Here is a 10,772-nt window from a genome sequence, read left to right as displayed (position 1 = left end):
ATTAGATGGGTTCTCCTGCTACAGGAATTTGATTTGCACGTTGTTGACCGAAAGGGTGCTGATAACCCTGTAGCAGATAACTTGTCCAGGCTAGAGAATGTCCTTGATGACCCATGACCTATTGATGACAGCTTTCCCGATGAGCAATTGAATGTCATCCGCACTTCACATAGTGCACCGTGGTATGCTGATTACGCAACTATATCGTAGCCAAATACATAGCACCCAGTTTCACCTACCAGCAAAAGAAGAAATTCTTCTTTGATTTGAGACACTACTTTTGGGATAATCCTCACATTTATAAGGAAGGAGTAGATGGTGTTATTAGACGTTGTGTGCCTGAACATGAATAGGGACAGATCCTGTAGAAGTGTCATTCCGAAGCCTACGGAGGACACCATGCTGGAGATAGAACTGCTCATAAGGTATTGCAATCAGGTTTCTATTGGCCCACTCTCTTCAAGGATGGTCGTAAGTTTGTCTTGTCTTGTGACGAATGCCAAAGAATAGGGAACATCAGTAAACATCAGGAAATGCCTATGAACTATTCACTTGTCATTGAACCATTTGATGTCTGGGGCTTTGATTATATGGGACCCTTCCCGAGTTCCAATGGGTATACTCACATCTTAGTTGTTGTTTATTACGTCACTAAGTGGGTAGAAGCTATCCCCACTAGAAATGTTGATCACCACACCTCTATTAAGATGCTTAAACAAGTCATTTTCCCAAGATTTGGAGTCCCTAGATATCTGATGATTGATGGCAGTTCACACTTCATTCATGGTGTTTTCCGCAAGATGCTCGCTAAGTATGATGTCAACCATAGAGTTGCATCTCCTTATCATCCTCAGTCTAGTGGTCAAGTGGAGTTGAGTAATAGGGAGATCAAATTGATCTTACAAAAGACTGTCAATAGATCTCGAAAGAATTGGTCTAGCAAACTTGACGATGCACTATGGGCTTATAGGACTGCTTATAAGAATCCCATGGGCATGTTGCCATATAAAATGGTTTACGGTAAGGCCTGTCATTTACCTCTTGAGCTAGAACACAAAGCTTATTGGGCAATCAAAGAGCTCAATTTCGATTTCAAACTTTTCGGTGAGAAGCGGTTGTTTGACATCAGCTCATTAGATGAATGGAGGGCCAGGCATATGAGAATGCCAAGTTGTTCAAGGAAAAGGTTAAGAGATGGCACGATAAAAGAATACAAAAACGTGAGTTCAATGTAGGTGATTATGTCCTGCTATACAATTCTCGCTTAAGATTCTTCGTAGGCAAGCTTCTCTCTAAATGGGAAGGTCCCTACGTTGTCGAGGAAGTATATCGTTTCGGTGCCATCAAAATCAATAACACGGAAGGTAATTTTCCTAGAGTGGTAAATGTGCAAAGAATCAAGCATTATATCTCTGGTACTCCCATAAATGTTGAGAGCAATATCATCAATATCATAACTCCAGAGGAGTACATAAGGGATGTTTATCAACCTCTTTCAGACTCTGAAAACGAAGAGGTATGTGTTTCGGTAAGTAATTGGACTCCAAAACTTTTCTAGTAGGAAATTTTATCCGTTTTGGAATTGATGGAAAAATAGAAAAATAAAAAGCAGTCCGGAGACCTCACGAGGCGGCCACAAGCTTGGTAGCCGCGGCCTGCCCCCTGGCCGCGGCTACAGGGCTTGTGGGCACCTCGTGTGCCTCCCGGACTCCGTTTTCTTACGGAGCACTCCTTCTGGTCCAGAAAAAATCATTATATATACGCCTGAGGGTTTTGATCTCCGTATCGTGCCGTTTTCCTCTGTTTTTCGTTTTGAGCCTGTTTCTGTTGCAGATCTAGATCGTCATGACTTCCCCAAAAGCTCCTAAGGACAAGATCTTCGAGAAGGTCATCAATTCTTACCTCATGGAAGTGCTGCAACACCCTCAATCTATTGAGAAACGTGAGGGGATGTTGCACATCCGTGATGTTGAGGGGCCTAAGAAGACCGGAAGCATGGAGACGAGGCTCGAAGCAATGGAGCAACAAGTCTTCAAGTGCTAAGGGATGGTGGAGTGTGGACTCAACGCCAACCACGTGATGATCACGGAGTTCACCAACAAGAGCAAGATGGATGCTAATGACATTGGGAAGCACCTCTCCAGGCTCTATGACAGGGTTGATCAAGTCCAGGGCCAGATCTATGACATGTAGAACCAAAACTGTGAGTATGAGTATAGATTTAAATCAATACGGTTGGCTGCATATTTGAGGATTCTGGCGACTCATTCATCCTGCAATTATGGAGCACCTATGCCTTGGAAGACGGAGGATCAAACTCATGTTGCAACTCCTCCACCATCACCACCAAAGGAAGACAACTAAGCATTGGTATGGGAAACTCCCTTGGCTTGTGCCAAGCTTGGGGGAGTTGCCCTGGTATCGTATCACCTTTATATCTTTTGCTTTTACCTTTGTTTTAGTTCTTTCTTTTTTAGTTTTTACTTTCTTCTCTTTGTGGGATAAGTCTTTAGTGTTTAGTTTGAGTATTTTGCCTTGTGTATCCCCCGATGTATTTGAGCTTGCGAGCTATATAATAAAGAGTATCTTAGTCAACGGCTTTGTTTTGTGCCATGATCAAAAGTATGAAAAGAACAATAGCATGAAAGATCATGAGATGATCTTATGGAAAGTGATAGCTTCACATATAACAAGTATGATGATTGAAACTTGTTGAGAATAGACCAACATAGACCCCAGTTATTGTTGCAATTAATAAGAAGTAATAAGGAAAGAGAGGTTCACATATAAATATATCTTCTTAGACACTTTTTACCATTGTGAGCACTCACCAAACTATTATATGCTTATAAGTAGATGTTGGACAAGGAAGACAACATAATGAATTGTGTGTGCTTGATTCCAAACAATGTTATATGTCTAGAGATCCCTTAGCATGTGACGATTGCTTCCACCTCATATTAGCCAAAACTCCCGCACCAAGTAGAGATACTGCTTGTGCATCCATAAAAAACCCAGTCTTGCCATGAGAGTCCACCATACCTACCTATGGATTGCGTAAGATCCTTCAAGTAAGTTGTCATCGGTGCAAGCAATAAAAACTTGCTATCTAAAGTATGTATGATTTATTAGTGTGTGGAAAATAAGCTTTGTACGAACCCGTGATGAGGAAGACATAAAAACGACAGAGTGCATAATAAAGTTCTTTATCACAGGGGGCAATATAAAGTGACGTTCCTTTATACTAAGAGGTCGTATATCCAAACCTTAAAAGCGCATGACAACCTCTGCTTCCCTCTGCGAAGGGCCTATCTTGTACCTTTACTTTTGTCCTTGTGAAAGTCATGGTGATTGACACCAATTCCCTATTCTGTCTTCATCTTGGTGAACGTCATATGCTAGGGAAAGATCTATATTCATATATCAACTTGGAGATGAGTACTCTTGCTTTATTATTGTTGACTTTACCCTTGAAGTAAATGGTTGGGAGGCAAAATTATAAGCCCCTATCTTTCTCTGTGTCCAACTGAAACTTTGATGCCATGAGTACCACGTGAGTGTAACAATTGTGGAAAACAAAAGAGATGATTGAGTATGTGGATTTGCTTTACAAGCTCTTATTTGACTCTTTCTGACGGTATGATAAATCGCAATTGCTTCAATGACTATGGACTGTTGTTGGCTACTTCTCGGTAAGGTTTTTGATTCATACTTTGCTTTCTGAAGGAATTGTTACTTTCCCATAAGAATCTTTATGACGTATTGTTGTTCTATGTGTGATCATGATGCCCTCATGTCCGTATTATGTTTTATCGAAACCTTCATCCCTAAGCATATGGAAAAGTTTATGGATCTTGGTTTTCGCTTGAGGATAAGCGAGGTTTAAGCTTGGGGGAGTTGATACGTCCATTTTGCATCATGCTTTCATGTTGATAATTATCGCTTTATGGACTGTTATTATACTTTGTGGTACCATACTTATGCCTTTTCTCTCTTATTTTGCAAGGTTTATTTGAAGAGGGAGAATACCAGCAGCTGGAATTCTAGACTAGAAAAGGAGCAAGTCTGAGTCCTCTATTCTGTGCAACTCCAAATGCCCTGAAATTCAACGTGGAATTTTTTGGGAATATATAAAAAATACTGGGCGAAAGAAGGGCCAGAGGGGAGCTGCCAGGGGCCCACAAGCCTGGTAGCCGCGGCCTGCCCCCTGGCCGCGACTATAGGGCTTGTGAACACCCTGGTGGCCCACTGGCCCCCCTCTTCTGCTATATTAAGGGTTTCGTCCGGAAAAAAATCAGGGCGGAGCTTTTTCGTTGATTCTCCGCCGCCACGAGGCGGGACTTGAGCAAAACCAATCTAGAGCTGTTGGTGTTGTTCTAGGACAAAGAGTTGACAAGAAGTTGAATGCCATTCACTACGCTAGGAAACTTCCTGCCGGGGAAACTTCCCACCCGGAGGGGAAATCGTCGCCATCTCATCACCAACACTCCTCTCATCGGAGGGGAGTCATCTCCATCAACATCTTCATTAGCACCATCTCATCTCCAAACCCTAGTTCATCACTTGTAACCAATCTCCGTCTCGCGACTCCGATTGGTACTTGTAAAGTTGCTAGTAGTGTTGATTACTCTTTGTAGTTGATGCTAGTTGGATTACTTGGTGGAAGAGTTTATGTTCAGATCCTTGATTCTACTCATTACCTCTCTGATCATGATTATGATTATGCTTTGTGAGTAGTTACTTTTGTTTCTGAGGACATGGGATAAGTCTTGCTATTAATAGTCATGTGAATTTGGTATTCGTTCGGTATTTTGATATGTTGTATGTTGTCTTTTCCTCTAGTGGTGTTATGTGAACATCGACTACATAACACTTCACCATATTTGGGCCTAGAGGAAGGCATTAGGGAATAGTAAGTAGATGATGGGTTGCTAGAGTGACAGAAGCTTAAACCCCAGTCTATGCGTTGCTTCGTAAGGGGCTGATTTGGATCCACTAGTTTAATGCTATGGTTAGACTTTGTCTTAATTCTTCTTTCGTAGTTGCGGATGCTTGTGAGAGGGGTTAATCATAAGTGGGATGCTTGTCCAAGTAAGGGCAGTACCCAAGCGCTGGTCCACCCACATGTCAAACTATCAAAGTAACGAACGCGAATCATATGAACATGATGAAAACTAGCATGACAGAAATTCCCGTGTGTCCTCGGGAGCGTTTTTCCTCCTATAAGACTTTGTTCATGCTTGTCCCGTGCTACAAAAGGGATTGGGCCACTTTTCTGCACCCTTGCTATTACTTGTTACTTGTTACTTTTCACCTGCTACGTTTCACCTCACTACACCATCAATTGTTACCGCGACTTTCAGTACTTGCAGTTATTACCTTGCTGAAAACCGTTTATAAGAGCCTTCTGCTCCTCGTTGGGTTCGACACTCTTACTTATCAAAAGGACTATGATTGATCCCCTATACTTGTGGGTCATCAGGGTCCAACTGAGTTGATAGATCACCAAAAGACACCAAGAGTTGATGGGAGGCTTCACTGGAAGTTTCCCGCAGCAAACGTGGCTGCATAGCTTTGATCAACAGAGAGGAGATAGGGGCTAAACATCATGTCTGGGAGGTTTAGGGTAGGAAGGACTACAATCCTGGGAAGCTTGAGGAGCACACGACCAAGATTTAATAGGGTTGCTTTGCAACTGACTAATCTAGTCCAGAACAAGGATTTTGATGTGGCACTCACATACTGGCTTGGATGGAGCTGAAACTTGGAGGAGATGAGTTATTTAGGAATATAGAGATGTTGTATAAATTTCATATCATCTGGATGAACCAAAGTGATACTTTCTTCACACAACATCCTACTGGACAAAATCTTAGGAACATTCTAGAGAATTATTGGATAGAGGACATGCGCCCAAACTTGGTGGAGAGATGTTTTATGGATAGGAGAATGTCGTGGTAAAATTTCAGAAATTATGGAGCAACATAAAGCATAATTGCTTCACAGTCCAAAATAATTACCACAGACAAAGATTTGATGTTGTGGTCACATGTTTGAAGGAGTGATGCTCAAATGTGGTGGAGAGGCACGACTTGAGAATATTGAGATGATGGCAAAGTTTCAACTCATTTTAAGACTCCTAGCTAGCACTTGCTTCACAAAGCTTCCTCTGGATCAGAAACTTTGGAAATTTTCCAAGAAATATTTAATAGTCAAATGAAGTTGAATTTTTGCATGAGGCAATGATATGGATAGGAAAGAGTGCCCACAAATTTTGAGGGCAAGCAAGCACATATAAAGGGTACTTGCTTCACAACTTGACAGATAGGGCAAAATCAGAAAAGGAATATTTGAGGAATATTTTTGAACATGGCAAGGAAGGATTTTGTCTTATCTGAGGCAGATATGACCCAAGAGATTTATGAGAATTATTTGGGAATTTTTGGCATGATAGAGATGTGGGTTGCTTCACAACCCAATGCAACACGGTTATTCCTTTAATGAGAAAAAAGAATATTCCCAGGGAAAAGATTATTGGGATTCGCTCAAGATGGAAATGACAAGGTCTTGGGATGGTTTGGAGGTTGGCAAGCCACTAGGGAAGAGGAATCAAAGGTGACCCCTTTAGGTTTCAAAACTATTAAGCCACAGAAAAGCAGAACCGGACCAAAATCAAAAGAAAAAGAAATGGGCAAAATCGAGGGTGTTACAAGTTTTTTATGATTAATGTGAATCTTTGGATATATGCACCCTCACCTCCACATATGTGCTAGCCTCTTCGGTATCGTGCATTGCCCATTCTCACCTCGAGAATACGTGCAACCTTTGCCGGTGCATCCAAACCCCATGACATGAGACACTCTGTTGCACATAAGCCTCATTATATATTCCTCAAAACAACCACCATACCTACCTATCATGGAATTTCCATAGACATTCTGAGATATATTGCCATGCAACTTCCACCGTCACATCATATGAATAGTACTTTCATTGTTATATTGCTTTATATGATCATATAAGTTGGCATAGTATTTGTGGCAAAGCCACCGCTCATCATTTTTTATACATGTTATGCTTGATCATCGCACATCCTCGTACACTCCCAGAGGCATTCATGTAGAGTCATGCTATAGTTTTTCATATTGAGTTGTGATAACCAACAAGTGTAGGGAATCGTTTGTAGCCTTATCCCATAAGTAAGAGTGTCGAACCCAACGAGGAACTAAAGGTAGAACAAATATTCCCTCAAGTTCTATTAGCCACCAATACAACTCTATGCACACTTAATGTTTTATTTACCTAAAACCAGAACAAAACTAGAAGTACTTTGCAAGAAAATAAAGAGCAAGTAAATAAAAGTTTTGTGTTGTTTAGTAGAAAGATATCTGTGTAATGCAAGAGAAAGATTGTCCATAGGTAATTGAATATAGAATTATAGATACTTATCATGTGCAATGAGGGAGAGGCATACGCTAACACACTTTCCGTACTTGGATCATATGCACTTATGACTCGACCTCGAGCAAGCATCTACAACTACTAAAAATCATTAAGGTAAACCCAACCATAGCATTAAACATCAAGTCCTCTTTACACCCATACACGCACAACTCCCTTCCTCGGATGTAAGTTTCTCTCACTCTCGCCACCCACTATAAGTGAATCATGAACATATTTCAAGCCCTCCAGCGTGTATCCTTCACATGTGCACATCAGGGAAGGCACCTTAGGAAAACACCGTACCAACACACAACTCATATTGATAACATCATATCACAATAAACCTGTAGGACAAAACTGATCTACTCAAACATCATAGGATAGCCACATATCATTGGGAAATAGTATGTAGTATTGAGTACCATGTTTAAGTAGAGAGTTACAATGGGAAAAGATGTGTTAGACCGCTGCAATAGAGGGGGAGAAGATTGGTGTTGATGGAGACAAGATTGTTGATGTAGATCGCCGTCACGCTCCTTCCCCCGGCGGTACTCCAATGCCACCAGGAGAGAGGGGGGAGAGAGCACCCTCCTACTTCTTCCATGGCCTCCCCCTAGATGGGAGGACAGTTCCCACTCCGGTTCATGGCCTCCATGGTGGCGGAGGGGCTGGACCCACTCCAAGATTGGATCCCCCTCTCTGTTCTCTTCTGTTTCGCGTTCCTATTTTCTCGACCATCACCATTTCTTCAATTCCCAGAGACCCATAACTCCGATCGGGCTGAAACATTTACATGATTTTTCCCATAAATTATCTTTATTGAGACTGAATAAGAGCCCCAACCGACTCACGGTGTGGCCACTACAGGGCAGGGCATGCCAGGGGTATCGGTCGCGCCCTCGTGGGTAGTGGAGGTCGTGGGCCTCCATTTATGTTGATTCCACCTCCCAAAAGCCACATATATTCCAAAATAATTCTTTGCAAAATTTTGATTGTGTTTGGACTTCGTTTGATATGGATATTCTATGAAACAAAAAACATGCAACAAACAGGAAATGGCACTTGGCACTGGATCAATATGTTAGTCCAGTAAATCATATAAAATTTTGCCAAAAATATGTAAAATTTGTATAATACTGGCATGGAACAATGAAAAATTATAGAGACGACGGAGACGTATCAGCATCCCCAAGCGTAATTCCTACTCCTCTTCCACTAGGTAAATGATAAAAAAGATAATTTTTGATGTGGAATGCTACCTAGCATAATCTTGATTATATATCCAATCATGGCATGAATATTAAGATACAAGTGATTCAAGGCAATAGTCTATGATTTGACAAAGAGACATCCATACTCAGATTTACTAGCAAACAATCATGCCCTTTCAAAAGAACAATGCAAAAGAAAGCTATCCCTACAAATCATATAGCCTGTCATGCTTGGTCTTCCTAGCATAAGGAATAAATCATGAGCACCCCTATGTCAAATCAAGCAATTGGATCGTACTTTTTAACGCAATTCAGATTTTTATTACTCACTCGATACATGAGAGTGAACCATGGATATAGCATAAAGGTGGAATAGAATATTGTGGTAGCTTTCAAAGGGGGTAAAAGTGAAGAAGAAAGTCTCGCATCAACTTGGTGTATCAACGGGCTATTGAGATGCCCATCAATAGATATCAATGCAAGGATTAGGGATTGCCATGCAATGGATGCACTAAGAGCTATAAGTGTATGAAAGCTCAATATGAAAACTAAGTGGGTGTGCATCAAACTCTATAATGAAACATTCCCACTAGTATATGAAAGTGACAACATAGGATACTCTTGATATGAAAAACATGTTGCTAGTTTGAAGCACAAGTGTGGAATTAGTATGCCCCTTCTCTCTTTTCTCCCATTTTTTTCTTTTTCTTTCTCTTCTTTTTTTCTTTTTTCTTTCTCCCCTTTTCCTTTTTGTGGTGGGCTCATTTAGCCTCCCCCATTTTTCATTTTTCATCCGGAGTCTGATCCCGACTTGTGGGGGAATCATAGTCTCCATCATCGTTTCCTCATCCAGACAATGCTCTAATAATGAACAATGATGATCATCACACTTCTATTTACTTACAACTCAATATTACAAATCGATACCTAAAACAAAGTATGACTCTATATGAATGCCTCTAGTAGTGTACCAGGATGTGCAATGATCTAGCATAGCACAGACATAAAAAATGGACAAGCCATGGAAATATCATGCTGTCTATCTTACAATAATGCAAATCAATATGTCAATGAATGCTCAAGTCATCAAAATGGAAGCGGTGGAAGTTGCATGGCAATATATCTCGGAATGGCTATGGAAATGCCATAGTAGGTAGGTATGGTGGCTGTTTTGAGGAAGATATAATAAGGCTTATGTGTGATAGAGCATATCATATCACGGGGTTTGGATGCACCTATGAAGTTTGCACCGACTCTCAAGGTGAGAAAGGGCAATGCATGGTACCGTAGAGGCTAGCAAATTGCAGAAAGGTAAGAGTGTGTATATCCATGGATTCACATTAGTGACAAAGAACTCACATACTTATTGCACGATTTTATTAGCTCCCTCGAAGTAAAACACTACCCGCATGCCCCTAGGGAGAAGGTTTGAAGGAGTTAACCATCGCGTGACTCCGATTATAAAAACACAAAGGATTTCAATCAAGGATAAATTATGCTCCAACTTCATCGCATAACCAGAGACTATACGTGCATGTTTCGAGAATCACAAACCTCAACATCAAATACGTGCATGTTTCGAGAATCACAAACCTCAACATCAATATTCTTACTAATCCACAATCATCAACTAGTGCACCCACATATTACTATCTTAATGCTGCAAAACTATTGCAAGGAATCAAACATATCATACTTAGTGATCTACAAGTTTTATTTAGGATTTTATGAATAACCATGTAAATGACCAATTCCTTTTGACTCTCCAAATAGATATAAGTGAAGCATGAGGGCGTTCTACAATTAACGGTTTTCTCTATGTAGAGAAATGTTGGGCAACGTTGCATGGGAAACACAAATTTTCCTACGCACACGAAGACCTATCATGGTGATGTGCATCTATGAGTGGAGATTAGATCTACGTACCCTTGTAGATCGCTCAGCGGGAAGCGTTAAGAAACGTGGTTGATGTAGTGGAACGTCATCATGTCCCTCAAACCGTCCCGCGATCCGTCCCACGATCTGTTTCGATCTAGCGCCAAACGGACAACACCTCCGCGCTCAGCACACGTACAGCTCGATGCTGATCTCGGCCTTCTTGATCCAGCAAGCAAGACG

The sequence above is a fragment of the Hordeum vulgare genome, chromosome 4H (assembly GCF_904849725.1).
Source record: "Hordeum vulgare subsp. vulgare chromosome 4H, MorexV3_pseudomolecules_assembly, whole genome shotgun sequence".
Classification (NCBI taxonomy): domain Eukaryota; kingdom Viridiplantae; phylum Streptophyta; class Magnoliopsida; order Poales; family Poaceae; genus Hordeum; species Hordeum vulgare.
This window is presented reverse-complemented; position numbering follows the sequence as displayed.